The sequence below is a fragment of the Protopterus annectens genome, chromosome 7.part0, assembly GCF_019279795.1.
Source record: "Protopterus annectens isolate FY-2018-M chromosome 7.part0, PAN1.0, whole genome shotgun sequence".
Lineage (NCBI taxonomy): Eukaryota > Metazoa > Chordata > Ceratodontiformes > Protopteridae > Protopterus > Protopterus annectens.
In genome coordinates, this window is record NC_056739.1 from 780,044,004 (window position 1) to 780,068,190 (window position 24,187).

Sequence of the window (24,187 nt, forward strand, 5' to 3'; positions counted from 1 at the left end):
TTATTTTTGTCTTCTACAAAGTGGAATTCCCTGCTAATTAGGACACTGAAAGTAGTCCTGCTATGCTGTAACCCAGTGATGCAAGCACTGGGAACACACATACATAGCAATCTGAGCTTCAACCACCAAGTGTCCACGCTGGTATTGAAAGCTTATGTTGTGCACATCATAAGGCATGCCATTGTATTCCAATCTCAGGATTATAGCACTGTACTCGAACCTCATCAGAACACTAATTTAGTCTACAATGTCCTCTTTTGCATGTACCTCTCCAGACACATGCAGCAGCTGGAGAGACCACATGGATTACTCACCAAGATAACACAGTGAATACAAACCATGCCATGATGTATGTGGATAGACTGAAATCCATGTCATTGTAATTTGTATTGTATAGAATAAGATGACTTCTGCTTGGCCTTCAGATCAGTCTATGACCCTGCCCTAGTGGGAATAGTGCTCATCCACAAATCAGATGCAGTGTCGGGTGAAGAGAATGTGATAATAACAGTGTCCCACATGCTGGTGTAAAAGGCTCTCTATAATGTCAAACAAGTGCATGCACGTGCATACCCCAGTTGACTGCATTGAGGACAGAACTCCTACCTATCTAGGTACACAGACTACAGAACTCTGTATTTAAGGCAAGTGCCACAGCTCAAGTCTGACTTGGAGTGTCTCAGACAGCACTTTATAGCTGATGACATCAACAGTGTCTGGTGAGGAGAATATAGTAATAACAGTATCCCACATGCTGGTGTAAAAGGTTGTCTTTAATTGCAACCAAGTATGCACACACACACACACACACACACACACACACACACACACACACACACACACACACACACACACACACGCACACACACACACACCAGTTGACTGCAGTGAGAATAGAGCCCCTACCTAAGTACACAGACTACAGAACTCTGTATTTAAGGCAAACACCACAGCTGAAGTCTGGCTTGGAGTATCTCAGACAACACTTTATAGCTGATGGCATCAGCGGTGTCTGGTGAGAAGAATATGGCAATAACAGTGTTCCACATGCTGGTGTAAAAGGCTCTCTATAATCTCAAGCAAGTGCACACACAAGTACACCCCAGTTAACTGCAGTGATAATATAACCCTTACCTAAGTACATAGACTACACAACTCAGTATTTTACACAAGTGCCACAGCACAAGATTGACTTTTACAACACTTCACGTCAACTTATAGTGGATGACATCAGCAGGGAATGTTGGAAATAACATGTTGAGAGGCCTGCATGAAATGGATGTGTAGCCATGTGCAAATATCAAAATGCTGTCAATCCATGGGATTAGAACAGTAATTGTAGGCTACACACTTCTGCTGTTCTGGCTAGACACACACACACACACACACACACACACACACACACACACACACACACACACTCACGCACTCACGCACACATGCACACACACACATGCACACACACATGCACATGCACATACACACACACACACTCACACACACACACACACACACACACACACACACTTGACTAAAGTGAGAACAGAACCCCTACCTACCTAAGTACACAAACTATAGAATTCAGTACTTTACACAAGTGACAAGGTGCAAGTCTGACTTTTACTGGATGACATCAGCAGGGCATGATAGAGAGAAGATGTCAGGAGGCCTGCATAGGTTCATAGGAGGTTACTAGCCTAATGGCCTTAGGGTGTTTACAAGCCTAGCTATGTAAAAACACAGGTACCCTTATTGAGCATAGTTAAATGGTCATTGTTAGAGCGATTTTATGAGCAGCACTGACTGGCCATGAGGGACAGATGCTACCACAGTGGTGAATTTACAATCACCCATCCAGTTGTCAAGGCTGCACTTGAATAGGGTCATTGAGCAGCACTGCTTCACATGCAGTGGGAGCCTATTACAAAAAAGTGGCAATCGCTGGGAGATATATCTGTCTCTCCAGCATGTTCTGTTTATGTCAGAGACTAATCTAAGATCCCTGGAGCAAGTTATCTTGTCCCATTTGATTTGCAAATGTCCAGCATTTCCAATAGGGCAGGATCTGTGACTGCTCTGTAGGCCAGGCATAGGTCACCTCTCAGCAACATTCATGATATTGAGTACAGTGACAGGTCTTTCAGTCTTTCCATGCATGTCATGTTTTGGAGGCCCTGAATTCTCTCAGTCACAAAACTGTGTTTTCTTCAGTTGCTGCAGGTGTCTGGTGAGGTACAGACAGAATGGAGCATTGATTTCATTTAGTGTTTTGATAAGGGTAGAGTACAGCAGAGTTATGACTTCCCTAGTCTTGGATGTGATGGCCTTATTTATGAGGTGAGCAATGCAGAATGTGTGTCTCATCAACATGGACTTAGTGACTGAAGTGTAGATTGCTATCAACATGTGTTCCCAAGTCTCACAACACTGTGTTTAAGCTTAGAGGGGGTGCTACTCATATTGTAATTAGCAGGGGTACTTCATTGCCAAAGGGAAGAGCTACAGTGGTCCAGCAGCTAGCATTGTCACCTCACAGCAAGAGGTTCTCCTGTTCAATTCTCGGCTGGAGCGCCCTCTGTGTGGAGTTTGCATGTCCTCCCCATGGTCGAGTGATGTTTAAAGACATGCAGGTAGGTGCGTGTGTGAATGGGTGTGCCTTCTTTGAAGGTTGGGCATCGGGCTGGTGACTCGGCACCATAAAAATCCACTGCCAATCATTAGCGGACCAGAGTTTCACTGTGGCGACCCCTAACCGGGAAAAGCCGAAAGAAGACTTCATTGCCAAAAGGGAACAATGAGGCATTTTTTCCTTTAAAGTTCACTTTGTGAGTTTGGCACCAATCATTTGTCTATATCAACCCCTCCTGTAATATGTTAACATCGTTGAGGGACTATATATGATTGCGTCCAGTTGACACATCTGCAAACCTGGTAAACCACAGGCCATCTACCTTTGCCTGGACTTCAGAGAAATAATTTTCAAACAGTTGAGTACCCAGTACAGATCCCTGTGGTAATTCACTGGTAAGTGGTCTAGTGGTGAATGTGCAGTCCCCAACTTTGACAGTGTGTGTTCTGTCGGTGAGCCAGTTGGCTATCCATATAGTAATGTATGGGTTAATCCCCGGATGTGAGATTTTCTCTATGATACCTGACTGAGGGATAGTGTCAAAGACCTTGGATAACTCAACATAGGTGATATGTCATGTTATCCCTCATCCAGGTCTTTCGGGTAATTATCAAAGAAGTCCACTATGTATAATAAGCAACATCTACCCCTGACAAAACCAAAATGGGTCAGGTCAAGTGTGTTGAAGGTCACCTATGTCCCTGTGGATAAGGTCTATACTGATTCCTTCCATAGCCTTGCAGATAAGGCTTTTTAGCCTTATGGGTCAATAGTTTGAGTTCTGCATGTTGGCCAATTGATATGCATTGCATATCACACATTTCATATTCATTTCTGTAGTGTAGGTGATACATGTGTGAAAAAAGTACTGCGACACCAGGGTGCAGTGCTGGGGGGAGGCAACACATGGCTGTAGTGTAAATATGTGACATATTGTTAGATAGGGCCTTCAGTTTGTTATGCTTCCACATGTAATTTCATGTCATAAACAGGAAATGGACAGTAAACAGCATTAATACATAATAATATTTACTTTTTCAGAGCGTGGTGAGCAGTGGGTTTGCGCAATGGCTGGCAAAGTGTTTCTGCATGTGAGATACACATTTGCAATACTTTCCCTGTCTGTGTGTAGTTGAGCAGTGAGCAAACATGAGACACATTGTTAAAGTCTGAGAGCTACTACTGAGACTATGAAACACACCTGCTGCTTAACTGACTCTGTGGCAGCAGGTGTAAATGCACTGACACATTTCTTTTTGACCACGTATGATACTGGGTTCGAATCCAGGTGTATGTAATACTTTTAAATAGTTTTAAATAAAGCATGATAATGCAATGACATTAATTCTTTATAGTACATGTGCTGCTGTGTGTTGGCATAGTGCAGTGGGATTAAAGGGCATTGGGTGGAGGTAACCATAGCATTGTACTGTCTGTCACCGTTGCTTGGCATTGCTGCTCAATGCTAAACTCTGCGCAAACACAAAGGTCAAAAAGTAAAGGGATCCATGGCTTTTTCTGCCACTTATGTGCTTCTTGTATGATTCTATTTTTTGACCAGATTATAGGTATTAAAATGGGGTGGATAGGAAAGTGGTGAAATGGGGATCAAGTAGGGGGAAGAACAAATGGAAACCAATACAGGAATGTGCAGGATGGAAGTAGGAAAGAACCATAGCTATCCATTTCTTCAACAGTAAAAAATAATTATATGTGCAGAATATTTTTTAAACACCTTTATTGAATTATGATTTGTGACAAAGGCAAATTTACATTTATGTAAAAGTAATCAAACTGTATTAACAAGTCCACATTTACAAATATTATACTTCACATATATTGCTATATCTCATATAACCTAAGCAACCATTACATAAATTATTCAATTCCTGCCCTTTTTTTAAACAAGAAACATGTTTATTAAACCACCACTTATGACATAGGCTGTCATGCATTTATATAAATGGAAACAAACTACACCGACACTATCCTAGCTGCAAACATTTAACATCATAAACCAAACTGACACACTCCTTGTTCCGAACATTATACATCACTTATAATCTACCCAATCATTTTCGGTCAAACATTACATAGTTCATTTAAGTTCTGCCTTCTGTTAAACCTCATTACTCCCCTCTATGTACACTTCCCACAATTCCCATTTTTTTCTATGTAGTTTGCTCCTACCCTTTTCTAAAGATCTCAGCTCCATTTGTTTTATCTCTGTTACCATATTCACTACTTCTATTATAGCCGGTTTAGATTTTGATTTCCATTTGTTAGTAATTGCTTTTCTGGAGGCCACCATAATTAGACACAGCAAGGCCTTACCATGTCTAGGCAATTCTGATTTTGTATCATAGCTCAGAAAAGTCATCTCCCTTATCACACCAATCCACCCACCCAGCATCTCTAACAGTGCATCCCGCAGGGAATCCTTAAAGTCTGCCAACTCACAGCACTCCCAGAAAATGTATTCTCAATTATGTCTTTCTTGCCCATCACACCTCCATTTTCTGTCTACCTGAGGAAAAATTCTCTGAAATCTACTTGGGGTTTAAAAATATGTATGTAAACATTTCCAAACAAAAATCCTAATATTCTCATATTGTTCCTTTGTGAATTGCTTATCCAGTCTCTCTTTTCAATCCTTTCTAACCTCCTCTGATTGATTCTTATAGTTTTGCAATATTTTATATGCTCTACTAATTATTGCTTTTTTAATGGCAGTCTCTGTTCTAGATTCTACTAAAAACTCTACCAGTGCTGGTCTTTTGTTTAGGACCCCCCCCCCCCATTTATTTCTCTTTGCCTATACACTGATATCAATCTTTGATAGGGAAGCCAATCTCAAACCTGCAGGCCAAATAAATTCTATTCAATTCTATTCTATTCTATCATCTTTTCCTCTCTAGTTATTTGCTTCCACTACTTTGGTTCCTTTGCCAGTTTTCTCCAATAAATTACAGCCCTCTCTTGCCTATTGTCTATATCCCTAATTGCAGTCATCCCTATCGGCAGAATCTCATTTCTCCATTCCCATGTTGGCTTAGTTCTTAGTATACTTTCTGCTACTTCATAGATGTAATATGTATGATTACTGTTATTCTCCTTAAAGGCCTGCATCCAAAATCCCAGTCTCTTATTATTTCTTGAGATTCATCCTGTTTCATCATTCATTTCCACTTTAAATTACAGTTTTTTTGCTTGTGCTATGTATAGGAGCCATAAATGTATAGCTTGGAAATACCCCTTCAAATTGAGTAATCCCAATGTTCTACTGGAAGAATCAGCTTATCCCAAATGACTCTTGCCATCTTCCCCTCCCAGATATAATCCTTCAGATCTTTATTAATTACTATCCACAACTTCTCCTATGGATGATAGACATATGCCTGATCTGTGTATAAGTTTAATGGGACTAAAAATATTTTAACTGCCTGTATCTTACTATCCATATCCATATAAGAAAGCTTCCATTTTCACAGTTTCTATATTATATTTTGTTCAGTTTCTTTCCATATATATGCCACACCGAAATAATTTTTAATCCATACTCCTAAATACTTCATTCTATCATGTCTCCATAAATATGGACATTGCTGAACCAATTCATATGTGGATACTTAATTTACTGCTGTTGCCTTTGTTTTAGCTTCATTAACTGCGGTGTTGTGCTGCTGTAGCATTGTCACCTCACAGTTAGACGATACCCGTTCGATTCTCAGTTAGAGCGTCTTCTGTGTGGCGACATGCATGAATGGGCGTTCCTTCGTTGAAGGTTGTGCGTTAGGCCCAGCAAGCCAGCACGTAAAAATCTACTGCCAATCATTAGCGGACCGGAGTTCCGCTTTGGCAACCCCTAACCGGGAAAAAGCTGAAAGACACAAACAAAATGTTAATCCTGAAAAGATATGAAACTGTCACAAAATGTTCCATAACAAAGAGAACAAAAGTAAAAACTGCGCCATGGCTTTCTAAAGAGTCTAGACACAAAATTACCCTTAGAAACAACGCATGGGCTTTATGGCGTTCCACTAAAGACCCCCAAGATCACATTAAATAGAGGCAATTTAGGAATGAAACAAAAAAATCCATTTTACAAGATAAAAAACAATACTACTGTAATTTACAGACAGTAAATTAAAATAACCTTCCGAAGTTTTGGGCAGGCTTGAATAATCTACTACATCCTGGACAAACTTCTACCCCTATCACCGCTGCTACTATTGATAAACCCCCCGAAGATGTTTCAGACAGTTTTAACCGATTCTTTACTGAGACAATTCAAGCCCTAGCTAGCCAACTACCTCCTAGCTTCCCTGGCCCTGAAAGTACCAAACCTAGAAACCTACTCTTGTTTAGCTTCCAACTAGTCGCCACTTCAGTTATCCGTACCTTGATCAAAAGATTAAAACCCACCACACTCTCTGCTAATCAACTCCCTACCGAGTACCTACAAAAAGCAGCTGATGCTATTGCTTACCCTGTATCAATACAAATAAATCGAATCATAGTAGAAGTTAAAATTCCCACGATCTGGAAAATATCCAATGTAATCCCACTTCACAAAGGAGGCAGCTCTACTGAATTCTCCTACTATAGGCCAATAGCTATACTCTCTACACTTGCAAAGATTATGGAAAAATGTATTAACAGACAACTCATGTACCACCTAATCCAGAATCACCTCATGGCAGACACCCAGCATGGCTTCTGACCTCACCACAGCACTACTTCAGCCCTACTAGCCTTTACCAACACCATAACAATAATTGTAACAATAATTATATATCCTCAGCCCTCTTCTTGGATCTTTCCAAGGCATTCGATATGGTTGATAACAAACTTTTAATCCACACCCTGCAAACATTCTGCCTAGATACTAAAGCCCTTCAATGGTTTAAATCCTACCTGAATGGTAGACAGCAGGCTGTTCTTTGACAGAACAAACTCTCTAACCTACTACCTAACACCCTTGGAGTACCACAAGGCTCTATACTAGGGCCCCTGCTGTTCTCCATCTTCTTTAATGACCTGTATGCTGTCATCCCAAAAGTCAGCTGTATCCAATACGCTGATGACTCTACCTTGATTTGCTCGGCCACATCTCCAACAGAGTTATGGTCAGCTACCCAGACCACATTTAATACAATAGAAAACTGGCTTTCTGAACATCTTCTGATACTAAATCCAAAAAAAAAACTAAAATGCTGTTATTTTCACCAACACATAGGTCTACTGCTTTTACCATTACCATAAATGCAAATGATGGCACAATAATCTCCCCTGACCCCTCTATAAAACTATTGGGTGTCATAGATAATAATCTAAAATTCAACGTACATGTCAACCAATCGATCAAAACCATCAATAAATAACTAGGGTCAATTTACAGAATAAAAGCCTTCCTAACCCCTCCAGCGAAAATTGCCATAGCTCACTTTCACGTTCTTTCAACTCTTCTGTATGCATCCCCTCTACTCTCTAATTTAAACAAGACTGTCTTTAACAAACTCTCAGTCTGCTACAACCACATTTCCAGGTTTGCCACTGGGCTGCCTTTTAGGACACATCATTGCATCAATCTAAACCAGCTTGGGTGGCTTGAACTACCCAGTCTAATCCAGTATAACCAACTGATTATGGCCTATAAAATCCTTTATAATCCGGACAATACTCCTGCACTTAAAAATGTTATCACCCCCTATAACAATCCTAGACTGCTTCGATCCTCTAACAGACTACTAATTCAAATGTACAAAATTAACAACATAGCCAGTGACTCTCTCTTTCCAAACTCTGTAGGTAGATCCTGAAACACTCTTTCAGCTGATATTACTTTACTTTCCTCCCTAGGTCAATTTAAAACTAGACTCAAACAACATCTGTCACTAAACTGGCTATGTCATTGTATCAAGCCTGGCTAACTCTCCTCTAGAATGTATAAAATCTGTTAATCAGTTTACTGTGTAATTTAATCCTGACTTTCACTTGGGATTAACTCTAACTTGTGGAACTTGTTTTTCTTGTTTGCTTATTTAATCACTGTAAATATTCTACTTGTTATATGTTATGTTGTATCTGTTTACCTTGGAGCTTTTCTCCCCGGGCCTCCGCTGAAAATGGACATGCATCCAGTTGGACTATCTCAGTCAACAAATGTAAAATAAATAAATAAAAATAAAATAACACTGTAATGGCTCTTTCTGGTTTTATCAGGTATAAAATGATATCATCTGCAAATAGAGACAGATTTCTTGACTACCATTCCAATTATATCCTTGAATTTCTGAGTCCCATGTCTTCTTTGCCAGTGGTTCTAAATATAATGCAAATAACAAAGGGGAAAAAGCTCAGCCCTGCCTGGTCCACTGCTCACATGACCCCACCCAGTTTAATTTTTGCCTCCAATCCCTCATATACCCTCCTCATCAACCTTATATTTTTTTCAGGAAATGCAAATGCTTCCATTGCCCTGCTCATAAAGCCCCAGCTTACTCTGTCAAATGCTTTCTCTGCATCAAGACTCACCAACAACAACAAATGTAATTTCTTACATTCTGTTTCCCTCTGGATTATCAGTGTTCTGTTAATGTTACTAGCCTAATGGCCTTAGGGTGTTTACAAGCCTAGCTATGTAAAAACACAGGTACCCTTATTGAGCATAGTTAAATGGTCATTGTTAGAGCGATTTTATGAGCAGCACTGACTGGCCATGAGGGACAGATGCTACCACAGTGGTGAATTTACAATCACCCATCCAGTTGTCAAGGCTGCACTTGAATAGGGTCATTGAGCAGCACTGCTTCACATGCAGTGGGAGCCTATTACAGAAAAGTGGCAATCGCTGGGAGATATATCTGTCTCTCCAGCATGTTCTGTTTATGTCACAGACTAATCTAAGATCCCTGGAGCAAGTTATCTTGTCCCATTTGATTTGCAAATGTCCAGCATTTCCAATAGGGCAGGATCTGTGACTGCTTTGTAGGCCAGGCATAGGTCACCTCTCAGCAACATTCATGATACTGAGTACAGTGACAGGTCTTTCAGTCTTTCCATGCATGTCATGTTTTGGAGGCCCTGAATTCTCCCAGTCACAAAACTGTGTTTTCTTCAGTTGCTGCAGGTGTCTGGTGAGGTACAGACAGAATGGAGCATAGTGTTTTGATAAGGGTAGAGTACAGCAGAGCTATGACTTCCCTAGTCTTGGATGTGATGGCCTTATTTATGAGGTGAGCAATGCAGAATGTGTGTCTCATCAACATGGACTTAGTGACTGAAGTGTAGATTGCTATCAACATGTGTCCCCAAGTCTCACAACGCTGTGTTTAAGCTTAGAGGGGGTGCTACTCATATTGTAATTAGCAGGGGTACTTCATTGCCAAAGGGAAGAGCTACAGTGGTGCAGCAGCTAGCATTGTCACCTCACAGCAAGAGGTTCTCCTGTTCAATTCTTGGCTGGAGCGCCCTCTGTGTGGAGTTTGCATGTCCTCCCCATGGTCGAGTGATGTTTAAAGACATGCAGGTAGGTGTGTGCGTGAATGGGTGTGCCTTCTTTGAAGGTTGGGCATCGGGCTGGCGACTCGGCACCATAAAAATCCACTGCCAATCATTAGCGGACCAGAGTTTCGCTGTGGCGACCCCTAACCGGGAAAAGCCGAAAGAAGACTTCATTGCCAAAAGGGAACAATGAGGCATTTTTTCCTTTAAAGTTCACTTTGTGAGTTTGGCACCAATCATTTGTCTATATCAACCCCTCCTGTAATATGTTAACATCGTTGAGGGACTATATATGATTGCATCCAGATGACACATCTGCAAACCTGGTAAACCACAGGCAATCTACCTTTGCCTGGACTTCAGAGAAATAATTTTCAAACAGTTGAGTACCCAGTACAGATCCCTGTGGTAATTCACTGGTAAGTGGTCTAGTGGTGAATGTGCAGTCCGCAACTTTGACAGTGTGTGTTCTGTCGGTGAGCCAGTTGGCTATCCATATAGTAATGTATGGGTTAATCCCCGGATGTGAGATTTTCTCTATGATACCTGACTGAGGGATAGTGTCAAAGACCTTGGATAACTCAACATAGGTGATATGTCGTGTTATTCCTCATCCAGGTCTTTCGGGTAATTATGAAAGAAGTCCACTATGTATAATAAGCAACATCTACCCCTGACAAAACCAAAATGGGTCAGGTCAAGTGTGTTGAAGGTCACCTATGTCCCTGTGGATAAGGTCTATACTGATTCCTTCCATAGCCTTGCAGATAAGGCTTTTTAGCCTTATGGGTCAATAGTTTGAGTTCTGCATGTTGGCCAATTGATATGCATTGCATATCACACATTTCATATTCATTTCTGTAGTGTAGGTGATACATGTGTGAAAAAAGTACTGTGACACCAGGGTGCAGTGCTGGGGGGAGGCAACACATGGCTGTAGTGTAAATATGTGACATATTGTTAGATAGGGCCTTCAGTTTGTTATGCTTCCACATGTAATTTCATGTCAGAAACAGGAAATGGACAGTAAACAGCATTAATACATAATAATATTTACTTTTTCAGAGCGTGGTGAGCAGTGGGTTTGCGCAATGGCTGGCAAAGTGTTTCTGCATGTGAGATACACATTTGCAATACTTTCCCTGTCTGTGCGTAGTTGAGCAGTGAACAAACACGAGACACATTGTTAAAGTCTGAGAGCTACTACTGAGACTATGAAACACACCTGCTGCTTAACTGACTCTGTGGCAGCAGGTGTAAATGCACTGACACATTTCCTTTTGACCACGTATGATACTGGGTTCGAATCCAGGTGTATGTAATACTTTTAAATAGTTTTAAATAAAGCGTGATAATGCAATGACATTAATTCTTTATAGTACATGTGCTGCTGTGTGTTGGCATAGTGCAGTGGGATTAAAGGGCATTGGGTGGAGGTAACCATAGCATTGTACTGTCTGTCACCGTTGCTTGGCATTGCTGCTCAATGCTAAACTCTGCGCAAACACAGAGGTCAAAAAGTAAAGGGATACATGGCTTTTTCTGCCACTTATGTGCTCCTTGTGTGATTCTATTTTTTGACCAGATTATAGGTATTAAAATGGGGTGGATAGGAAAGTGGTGAAATGGGGATCAAGTAGGGGGAAGAACAAATGGAAACCAATACAGGAATGTGCAGGATGGAAGTAGGAAAGAACCATAGCTATCCATTTCTTCAACAGTAAAAAATAATTATATGTGCAGAATATTTTTTAAACACCTTTATTGAATTATGATTTGTGACAAAGGCAAATTTACATTTATGTAAAAGTAATCAAACTGTATTAACAAGTCCACATTTACAAATATTATACTTCACATATATTGCTATATCTCATATAACCTAAGCAACCATTACATAAATTATTCAATTCCTGCCCTTTTTTTAAACAAGAAACATGTTTATTAAACCACTACTTACGACATAGGCTGTCATGCATTTATATAAATGGAAACAAACTACACCGACACTATCCTAGCTGCAAACATTTAACATCATAAACCAAACTGACACACTCCTTGTTCCGAACATTATACATCACTTATAATCTACCCAATCATTTTCGGTCAAACATTACATAGTTCATTTAAGTTCTGCCTTCTGTTAAACCTCATTACTCCCCTCTATGTACACTTCCCACAATTCCCATTTTTTTCTATGTAGTTTGCTCCTACCCTTTTCTAAAGATCTCAGCTCCATTTGTTTTATCTCTGTTACCATATTCACTACTTCTATTATAGCCGGTTTAGATTTTGATTTCCATTTGTTAGTAATTGCTTTTCTGGAGGCCACCATAATTAGACACAGCAAGGCCTTACCATGTCTAGGCAATTCTGATTCTGTATCATAGCTCAGAAAAGTCATCTCCCTTATCACACCAATCCACCCACCCAGCATCTCTAACAGTGCATCCCGCAAGGAATCCTTAAAGTCTGCCAACTCACAGCACTCCCAGAAAATGTATTCTCAATTATGTCTTTCTTGCCCATCACACCTCCATTTTCTGTCTACCTGAGAAAAAATTCTCTGGAATCTACTTGGGGTTTAAAAATATGTATGTAAACATTTCCAAACAAAAATCCTAATATTCTCATATTGTTCCTTTGTGAATTGCTTATCCAGTCTCTCTTTTCAATCCTTTCTAACCTCCTCTGATTGATTCTTATAGTTTTGCAATATTTTATATGCTCTACTAATTATTGCTTTTTTAATGGCAGTCTCTGTTCTAGATTCTACTAAAAACTCTACCAGTGCTGGTCTTTTGTTTAGGACACCCCCCCATTTATTTCTCTTTGCCTATACACTGATATCAATCTTTGATAGGGAAGCCAATCTCAAACCTGCAGTCCAAATAAATTCTATTCAATTCTATTCTATTCTATCATCTTTTCCTCTCTAGTTATTTGCTTCCACTACTTTGGTTCCTTTGCCAGTTTTCTCCAATAAATTACAGCCCTCTCTTGCCTATTGTCTATATCCCTAATTGCAGTCATCCCTATCGGCAGAATCTCATTTCTCCATTCCCATGTTGGCTTAGTTCTTAGTATACTTTCTGCTACTTCATAGATGTAATATGTATGATTACTGCTATTTTCCTTAAAGGCCTGCATCCAAAATCCCAGTCTCTTATTATTTCTTGAGATTCATCCTGTTTCATCATTCATTTCCACTTTAAATTACAGTTTTTTTGCTTGTGCTATGTATAGGAGCCATAAATGTATAGCTTGGAAATACCCCTTCAAATTGAGTAATCCCAGTGTTCTACTGGAAGAATCAGCTTATCCCAAATGACTCTTGCCATCTTCCCCTCCCAGATATAATCCTTCAGATCTTTATTAATTACTATCCACAACTTCTCCTATGGATGATAGACATATGCCTGATCTGTGTATAAGTTTAATGGGACTAAAAATATTTTAACTGCCTGTATCTTACTATCCATATCCATATAAGAAAGTTTCCATTTTCACAGTTTCTATATTATATTTTGTTCAGTTTCTTTCCATATATATGCCACACCGGAATAATTTTTAATCCATACTCCTAAATACTTCATTCTATCATGTCTCCATAAATATGGACATTGCTGAACCAATTCATATGTGGATACTTAATTTACTGCTGTTGCTTTTGTTTTAGCTTCATTAACTGCGGTGGTGGTGCTGCTGTAGCATTGTCACCTCACAGTTAGACGATACCCGTTCGATTCTCAGTTAGAGCGTCTTCTGTGTGGCGACATGCATGAATGGGCGTTCCTTCGTTGAAGGTTGTGCGTTAGGCCCAGCAAGCCAGCACGTAAAAATCTACTGCCAATCATTAGCGGACCGGAGTTCCGCTTTGGCAACCCCTAACCGGGAAAAAGCTGAAAGACACAAACAAAATGTTAATCCTGAAAAGATATGAAACTGTCACAAAATGTTCCATAACAAAGAGAACAAAAGTAAAAACTGCGCCATGGCTTTCTAAAGAGTCTAGACACAAAATTACCCTTAGAAACAAAGCATGGGCTTTATGGCGTTCCACTAAAGACCCCCAAGATCACATTAAATAGAGGCAATCTAGGAATGAAACAAAAAAATCCATTTTACAAGATAAAAAACAATACTACTGTAATTTACAGACAGTAAATTAAAATAACCTTCCGAAGTTTTGGGCAGGCTTAAATAATCTACTACATCCTGGACAAACTTCTACCCCTATCACCGCTGCTACTATTGATAAACCCCCCGAAGATGTTTCAGACAGTTTTAACCGATTCTTTACTGAGATAATTCAAGCCCTAGCTAGCCAACTACCTCCTAGCTTCCCTGGCCCTGAAAGTACCAAACCTAGAAACCTACTCTTGTTTAGCTTCCAACTAGTCGCCACTTCAGTTATCCGTACCTTGATCAAAGATTAAAACCCACCACACTCTCTGCTAATCAACTCCCTACCGAGTACCTACAAAAGCAGCTGATGCTATTGCTTACCCTGTATCAATACAAATAAATCGAATCATAGTAGAAGTTAAAATTCCCACGATCTGGAAAATATCCAATGTAATCCCACTTCACAAAGGAGGCAGCTCTACTGAATTCTCCTACTATAGGCCAATAGCTATACTCTCTACACTTGCAAAGATTATGGAAAAATGTATTAACAGACAACTCATGTACCACCTAATCCAGAATCACCTCATGGCAGACACCCAGCATGGCTTCTGACCTCACCACAGCACTACTTCAGCCCTACTAGCCTTTACCAACACCATAACAATAATTGTAACAATAATTATATATCCTCAGCCCTCTTCTTGGATCTTTCCAAGGCATTCGATATGGTTGATAACCAACGTTTAATCCACACCCTGCAAACATTCTGCCTAGATACTAAAGCCCTTCAATGGTTTAAATCCTACCTGAATGGTAGACAGCAGGCTGTTCTTTGACAGAACAAACTCTCTAACCTACTACCTAACACCCTTGGAGTACCACAAAGCTCTATACTAGGGCCCCTGCTGTTCTCCATCTTCTTTAATGACCTGTATGCTGTCATCCCAAAAGTCAGCTGTATCCAATACGCTGATGACTCTACCTTGATTTGCTCGGCCACATCTCCAACAGAGTTATGGTCAGCTACCCAGACCACATTTAATACAATAGAAAACTGGCTTTCTGAACATCTTCTGATACTAAATCCAAAAAAAAAACTAAAATGCTGTTATTTTCACCAACACATAGGTCTACTGCTTTTACCATTACCATAAATGCAAATGATGGCACAATAATCTCCCCTGACCCCTCTATAAAACTATTGGGTGTCATAGATAATAATCTAAAATTCAACGTACATGTCAACCAATCGATCAAAACCATCAATAAATAACTAGGGTCAATTTACAGAATAAAAGCCTTCCTAACAACTCCAGCGAAAATTGCCATAGCTCATTTTCACGTTCTTTCAACTCTTCTGTATTCATCCCCTCTACTCTCTAATTTAAACAAGACTGTCTTTAACAAACTCTCAGTCTGCTACAACCACATTTCCAGGTTTGCCACTGGGCTGCCTTTTAGGACACATCATTGCATCAATCTAAACCAGCTTGGGTGGCTTGAACTACCCAGTCTAATCCAGTATAACCAACTGATTATGGCCTATAAAATCCTTTATAATCCAGACAATACTCCTGCACTTAAAAATGTTATCACCCCCTATAACAATCCTAGACTGCTTCGATCCTCTAACAGACTACTAATTCAAATGTACAAAATTAACAACACAGCCAGTGACTCTCTCTTTCCAAACTCTGTAGGTAGATCCTGAAACACTCTTTCAGCTGATATTACTTTACTTTCCTCCCTAGATCAATTTAAAACTAGACTCAAACAACATCTGTCACTAAACTGGCTATGTCATTGTATCAAGCCTGGCTAACTCTCCTCTAGAATGTATAAAATCTGTTAATCAGTTTACTGTGTAATTTAATCCTGACTTTCACTTGGGATTAACTCTAACTTGTGGAACTTGTTTTTCTTGTTTGCTTATTTAATCACTGTAAATATTCTACTTGTTATATGTTATGTTGTATCTGTTTACCTTGGAGCTTTTCTCCCCGGGCCTCCGCTGAAAATGGACATGCATCCAGTTGGACTATCTTAGTCAACAAATGTAAAATAAATAAATAAAAATAAAATAACACTGTAATGGCTCTTTCTGGTTTTATCAGGTATAAAATGATATCATCTGCAAATAGAGACAGATTTCTTGACTACCATTCCAATTATATCCTTGAATTTCTGAGTCCCATGTCTTCTTTGCCAGTGGTTCTAAATATAATGCAAATAACAAAGGGGAAAAAGCTCAGCCCTGCCTGGTCCACTGCTCACATGACCCCACCCAGTTAAATTTTTGCCTCCAATCCCTCATATACCCTCCTCATCAACCTTATATTTTTTTCAGGAAATGCAAATGCTTCCATTGCCCTGCTCATAAAGCCCCAGCTTACTCTGTCAAATGTTTTCTCTGCATCAAGACTCACCAACAACAACAAATGTAATTTCTTACATTCTGTTTCCCTCTGGATTATCAGTGTTCTGTTAATGTTGTCAAATGTTTGCCTCCCCTCCTCAAAACCACACTGATCCATATCTATCAATTTTGTCATTACTTTTGCCATTCCTTTAGCCATTATAGACATTAACACTTTATAATCATGAGAATAATGTTTAGTGGAGTAAACCACTTCTCCTGACTCAAAGCTGAGAAAAATAATATGGAAATTAAAAGACAAAGTCAGGGAAGCAGAACAAAGCAGCCGGAGGGCTAAATCCTTGAATGTTTGCTTACTACTTGTCAGTGATTTTAATTTATTGTACTCAATATAATTAACGTTTTAATTGAATCATTGATTTTGTTTCCCGCCCTTTGTTTAGTATATATTCAATGTTATATAGCAATTGTGTGTTGAGTCTGATGAAGCCTGAATAGGTGAAAGCGCTAACTCTTTACAATAAATCGTACAACTGACTTTGGAGAGTTTGGATTCTATTTTTTATGAGTCGAATAACTTGTGACACTCATTTAAGGATTTAGCCCTCCGGCTGCTTTGTTCTGCTTCCCTGACTTTGTCTTTTAATTTCCATATTACTTTATAATCATGGTTTAGTAGTGAAATGGGCCTGCGTGAAGTTGGATCTGATGGATCTTTACTCTTTTTAGGTATTATTACAGCTACCACTGCCAGGGTACTGGTACTTCACCTCCTCTTAAAATAGTATGAAACAAAACCTCTGAGATCTTTATCAGTTTTCCCCCCAGCTTCCAACCTTCCACAGGTATATTCTCTATTTCTGGGAACTTTCTGCTAGATTGCTTATACATCATAATTTTATCTCATCTCCTCCTATCCTAACCATTAGTAATTGAGCCTCATCTACCTCTAACCTTGGCATATTTAATTCTTTCATAAACATTTCCATTTGTATCTTTTCTTGATTTCCATATTTCTGTGTTTTATACAGACTTTCACAGAATTTCTGAAATATTTCTAATACCTCTATAGAATCTCTTGTTACCTTCCTTGTTATAGGCCCTAAGCTTGGTGACAGTCCTTTCTAATTTCTGTTGCCCGTGTCATTGTGCAGAAAGTTTTTGTGCTCTACTGTTATTATCAAAAAACAGTTGCTTAACAGCAATCTTTCTAAACTTTCTGTTTAGCATTCTGCAGTTGATCCTCTTCTTGTTCAGTGAGATTACCCCTATTCTGTAATACTTTACCATTTGTCAGTCCCTGTAAATAATTTTTGTTAGTTTTTAACCATAGCTCCCTTTCATTTCCACCATATTTTTAAACTCCGCCTTAATTTTATCCCACTCCCTAACTATATTTTCAGAAGTAATTAATTTCTAGCCTCTCAAATAGCTCCTGAATAATCTCCACTAGCCATTCCTTAAATTCCTCTAATTTCAACAGATAGTTGGGAAAGCGCTGCTTTCATTTTTATTTAATTAACTTGTGTTTTTATTTTAGTTATTATTGGTCTATGATCTGAAATAGTTATTTGGTGCATATCAAGACATTCAATTAAATGTACATGTTCCTGTGAAATGTAAATTCTGTCTACCCTAGCCAGTTTTCATATCTTGGGGAATAATATGTAAATTCACTCCGAACTCCTATTACTGAATTCACATCTTCCATGACAAATATTTTCATAAATTTCTTCAAAAATCTACCCTCCTTCATTATACTTTTCCTTCTGGGCCCTCAAACACATCTTCACTGCTGCAAATCAAATTCCAGTCCCCCACCTATAAGTAATATTCCTTGCTGAAAGCTGATTATTTCTCCCAGAATTGTCTTAAGATCCATTATAGCAGTTTTTTGTGGAATATAAATACATGCAAGTGTAATCCTCCTCCCTTGCCAGTAGTCCCTTAGCATTACATATCTGCCATTATTATATTTTTTATCTTCTATCACTATTGGAGTTCTTCTTGCAATTAATATTAGTACTCCTCTTTTCCTCTGTCCAAGATATTCTGCTGAATAACCATCCTGAAAACCTTTCTTTATTAAATTCACATGTTTAGTTATTTCCTAGTGTCTCCTGTAACATAACTATTTGCATTCTACATTTTTAACATCGTTCACTCTTCTTTATTTTTTGTATTTATCTGTGAGACCATTGAAATTTAAAGACAATACAGAAAGTATCAATGTATTAAAAAGTTATTCCCACCATTTATGTATAACACCTTTTTGTTAAATGTCTAGTTCCAGCTTTTGTGTTACATGCATACATTGTTTGACAGGTTTAACATTTATATAGTTGTTTTGTGTCATATCCATTTGAGCCTATGTCACTGTGACATCCCTGCCCTGGGCCAGTGATCAAACTCTACATTCTCACCATGAACACCAGTGAGGAACGTTCATGTGGAACAAAATACACACAGTATTTCCAGATGCAGCTCTCTGCACCAAGCACAATTTCCCTTAAGAACACACAGGGAACACACTCAGTCCGGGGGCTGGGTCCCCCCCCCCTCTCTCTTTCTCCAGGCCCACAGTAAGACTTCCCACTGGCACAGCTGTAGAGTTGAGTCCTCATCCAAGTATTCCAGGCCAAGTCCTCCAGTAGTTATACTGCCACTAGCCAACTACTCTAAGGCTCTTAAAGGGTACCCAATTATACTGTGTTAAACTAATACTAACACAAATGGGAGTGTTTGACCAATGCAGCAAGAATTTCAGGAACAGCCACAGTGTCATAAAATAAATATAAGTACTCTCAAAGGTTAAAATATTCTCTAAAGCACCAGCCACAAGGAAAGTTTAAATATATTTAATAATAAATAATAAAAAACATGAAAATACTAAATATCTATGTACAATAAATGCCAGTGTTTTCAATCACAAGAAATATTAAAAATAACACAGACGGGTAGATTCACACAGATACAAAAAACAGTGCCTAACTAGTCTTACTATATTTTCCTGAATGATCTAAAGAATTACCGTTTCCTACTTACTTAGTAAAGCAAGGCAAGAAGAAGTGGGTGAGTGGTCTTGTCAGTTCCAAAAACAGACTGCTCTGAGACTTCTGTCACATCTAGTATTAAAACATAATTTCAGTGCTGGATTACAGAATGACATCATATGCATCTGGTCTTCTGACGTCTAGTCCCCACATTACCCCCATTACTAGAAACTGAACCAGAATTTAGCACATGTGTGTTACTATACACAGAGATAGAGTTTTGCTGAGATGTGTTATAGCATCTAGAAGCTATAAAACCATTTCAAAACTTCCACCCTTCCAGAGTAGCAATTAGTTCACCTCTTAGGGCAATACAGTAGGATTCCTAGACCTGGTTTTAGGTTCATAGGTTCATAAGTAGGTACTAGGCTATCTGCCCGAGGGCATGTATAAGCCTAGCCAGAGTGTGTCGGCTTTCGCCGCCCCATTGATTAATTAACTGAACCTCTGTCAAGCAGAGCCAATGAAGTGATCCCAGGGGTGTATTTTCCATTACCCATCCACTCGCCAAGGCTTCTCTTGAAAAGTGTTAGTGAGGGACTCTGCCTAATGTAGTTAGGAATTTTGTTCCAAAGCATGGGGAGTCTCTGTGACAGGAATCTATCCCTCCAGCATGTTCTATTTATTGTTGTGGTGAGGTTTAGCTCACTAGAGCACGTGGCTCACAGTGACTTGGATTTCTTTAGGTGGAGCATGTCCATCAATTCTGAGTTGGATATGGCTTTGTAAGTCGGGCAGAGATCACCTCTGAGTAAGCAATATGCCACTGAGTACAGCCGGAGTTTTTTCAGTTGGGCTGCATAGGACATATGTTTGAGGCCAGTAATCCTCTTGGTGAGTTGCTTTTGTGGTCTTTCAAGCTGTTGGAAGTGTCTTGTGAGGTACATCCCAAATGGGACATTGTACTCTATGATGGGTCTGATGAATGACGAGTAGAGGGGCAGTATAACCTCTTTATTTCTAGATGCAAACCCCTTAGTAATTAAATGGGCCACACGGAAGGATTTCCTAACTACTTTGGCAATATGATTGTCAAAGGAGAGATTACTATCTACCTGGGTCCCCAGATCTCTTATTACCTCTTCTGTATTAAGGGGGCTGCCACCTTTGTGGTAATTCGTGGGTGTTTTGTTTTTTCCCAAATGGGACGACTATGCATTTTTTGGCATTTAGCTTGAGGCCATGACTTTGACACCAGGTGTCTGTCTCAGTAAGGCCTTTTTGGAGGCTGTCCATGTCAGCCAGAGAGTCAATTTTGGCTCCCAGTTTGCAGTCATCAGCGAACTTGGATAGCCATAGTCCTCCTGTGTTTGCCTGTACTTCTGAGAAATATATGCCGAACAGTAGGGGTCCCAGAACCGAGCCTTGTGGGACACCACTTGTGACTGGTTTAGAGTCAGACCTGGATCCCACTATTCTTACTGTGTGAGTTCTGTCTGTAAGCCAGTTGGCAACCCATCTTGTGATGTAGGGGTTTATGTTCAGGCTAGTGAGTTTTTCTATAATACCCAAGTGAGGAATGGTGTTGAGCGCCTTGGTGAGATCAAGGTAGGCTGTGTGAACTACCTTTCCCTCGTCTGTGGCCTTGGTAACTGTCTCAAAGAAGTCAACCAGGTTTAGTAGGCATGATCTGCCCTTAACAAAGCCAAACTGGGTTGGGTCAAGTGTTTGGAGGTTCCCAATGTTTTTGTTAATGAGTTCCATGATGATGCACTCCATAGCCTTGCAGACCAGGCTAGTCAGGCTTATGGGGCGATAGTTACCAGGGTCAGTTGTGGCCCCTCCTTTGTGGAGCGGAATAACCATTGCTGTGCACCATTCTATGGACACATAGCCTGTGGAGAGGCTGAGGTTGAACAGCATGTTTAGGTGGGGGGTTAGTTTGTTCTGTAGTTCATGCAAGACGCAGCCTGGGACACCATCTGGCCCCATTGATGCTGTGTTTTTGGCTTTTGAAAGGGATGTTTTCACCTGTGCTTCTGTGATTTCTGGGACACTACACTTTTCTGGTATTGTTGTGGGCCCTTTAGAAGGTGAGAGGGAGGTGAAGTTTGCACTGAATCTAACTGCCAGTATGTTGGTAATATCAGTAGGTTCAGTATATTTTGTGTTACTTTGCACTATCTCAGAGCATATCTGCGAGTTGCCACTTAGATTCTTGACATAGCTAAAGAAGTCTTTGTGGTTATCTTTCGAATCCTTAGATATTTTTCTTTCGAAGTTAGCCTTGGATGATTTTATGAGGGACCTTAGTTTCTTACTGATACTGATCAGGGATGTCCTCCCTTCTTGGGATTTGCTTTTTTTCTGAACTAGTTTCCTCCTTTTGTTGTATAACCTGTTTATGGCAGGGGTCCACCAGACTGGTTTCCTTCTCTTAGGGGAGTGAGTCTTGGCTTTGCTAGGGATGGCATGATCCATGCATCCTTGTAGGTGCTCATAGAATGCAATTGTAAAGGATTCTGCAACTTGGGCAGTGTTATCCTTTAGTGTGGGGGCTGTGAACCTTACTTTCTCTGCCTTAAGTAAGGTGAAGTTTGCTTTAGAAAACTTTTTCACTGTGGTTTCCTTGGTTGGGGGTGGTGGTGGGGTGTGGACATCCAGGGTGATTAGTTTATGGTCTGATCTAACCAGTGACGGGTTGACCTCTGGTACGGAGCACCTGTCGCCCATGTTGGTGATGTCCAGGTCCAATATGTTGTGGCCTCTGGTAGGGGAGTTTACCAGCTGATACAGGGCATTTGAGTTGATAAATTTCAGGAAGCGCTGAGCCTGGGAGTTTGTACTCAAGTAGTTTTCCCAGTTAATGGTAGGGTAATTGAAATCTCCCAAGATCAGGGTGTTCGATAGGACCTTCATGTTTTCCAGTGTCTCCAGAAAGGTGGAGTGGTGGTCCGGGGTCATGGAGGGTGGTCTGTAGCAGGCCACAATTTGCATTGCAGATTTGCCCGATGTTAGTTGCACATGGATGATCTCAGAGGTATCATGCTGCGCCACTAACCTGGAGGTGTGGGTATCCTTGATGAATATGGATACTCCCTCTCCTTTCGTGTTTTGGTCCGTGTTCTGTAGCCAAAATGTGTGGTATGAGTTGTAGCCCAGTAGTGCTGGAGTGCTCTCTGGAGCCTTGAACCAGGTTTCAGTTACTGCACAGATGTCGACATTCTCCATACTTAGGAGTGCTTCGAGCGCATGCATTTTGAGATTTAAACTCCTGGTGATGAGTAGCATAACCCTCATTTTTTTACTTGTGCTGTTTACGGAGGTGGGTTTGAATTTTGAGCCTTGCCTAAAAAAGGCACTATGGGGGCAGCAAGAGTCTTGGCCAGTATTCGAAAGCCAAGGGGTGACAGGTGCAAGCCGTCTCTTGCGAAGCAATGCAGCTTGTTGAGCATGTCATTCCAGGCTGACAGACACTGGAGCCCCTTTGAATGACACCAGAAGCTTAGCCAATTGTTGAAATTGATATTTTTTTCTTTATATTGAGGTATCATTCTTGGTGAGGGCAGGATGCTACAAAGGGTCAGGGTCATACCCGCCTGGGCTACATGATCAGAGAGCTCTTCCATGTCTCTTTTCATGTAGTCCAGGGAAGTACAGCTCAGGTCATTCACACCAACATGAACAATGACAGAGTCATATTTGTACTTGTTCTGGAGTGACCTGAGTGCTTGTGTTATGTGGCAGATTCTGGTTCCCGACAGGCAGCTAACAGCATCCTTCTCCTTGTCCAGCCTAGTGAGTGGGGCATCAGTTTGCCTGACTATTGAGTCACATATTACTAGTGTGTTAGGTATGTTATTTCGCCTTATGGGCTGTGATTGTGCAGCACATTGATTTTGTGTTTTATGTGTTGTCTGGTTTGAGATGGGAGGTGCAGGTTTTGTGGGTGTCTGCTTTGGAGCTCTCTGATACTTTTGTAGGTTTTTATTTAGAGCCTCCAAGTATGATTTTGTGCATTTATGTGTATTTTTTGCCTGGGCTGGTTTAGTAGGTCCATGTGAGGCTGGAGGTGTGGTGCAAGTGTTAACCTTCTCCTCATGACTGTCTGTTCCAGTCTTGGGTGGAGATACCTTAGCCTCCAGTTTGGCTGTATAATTGCATCTCTCACATATGTTAGTGTTTTGTGGTAGGAGGAGAGGGCTGTCTGTGTACATGAGGCAGTTGTAACATTGCCTCAGGATACCCAGATTCACCAGCTGGACTGGAGAGTACACCTGAAGTTGCCCTTTCATCATGCCTGAATAGTAGGGTGAGCTGCTTAGTTGCTTGGTTGGTGAGGGGTGGATAAATAGCCTTGCCCTGCTGGGCAGTCAAGTGTCGGGGTATATTAGTGCTTGCTATTAGGTCTGAGCAAGTGCTGGACTGTAGGATGCTTTTTGAGTGCTTAGGTTGATTGAGAGTTAGACTAGTTTCAAGTGAAAAACTGAAGAGGAGACTTAGTGGAGCCGGGAATAATTTAACCCTAGCTAACCGGTGCTGCCCAGTGCA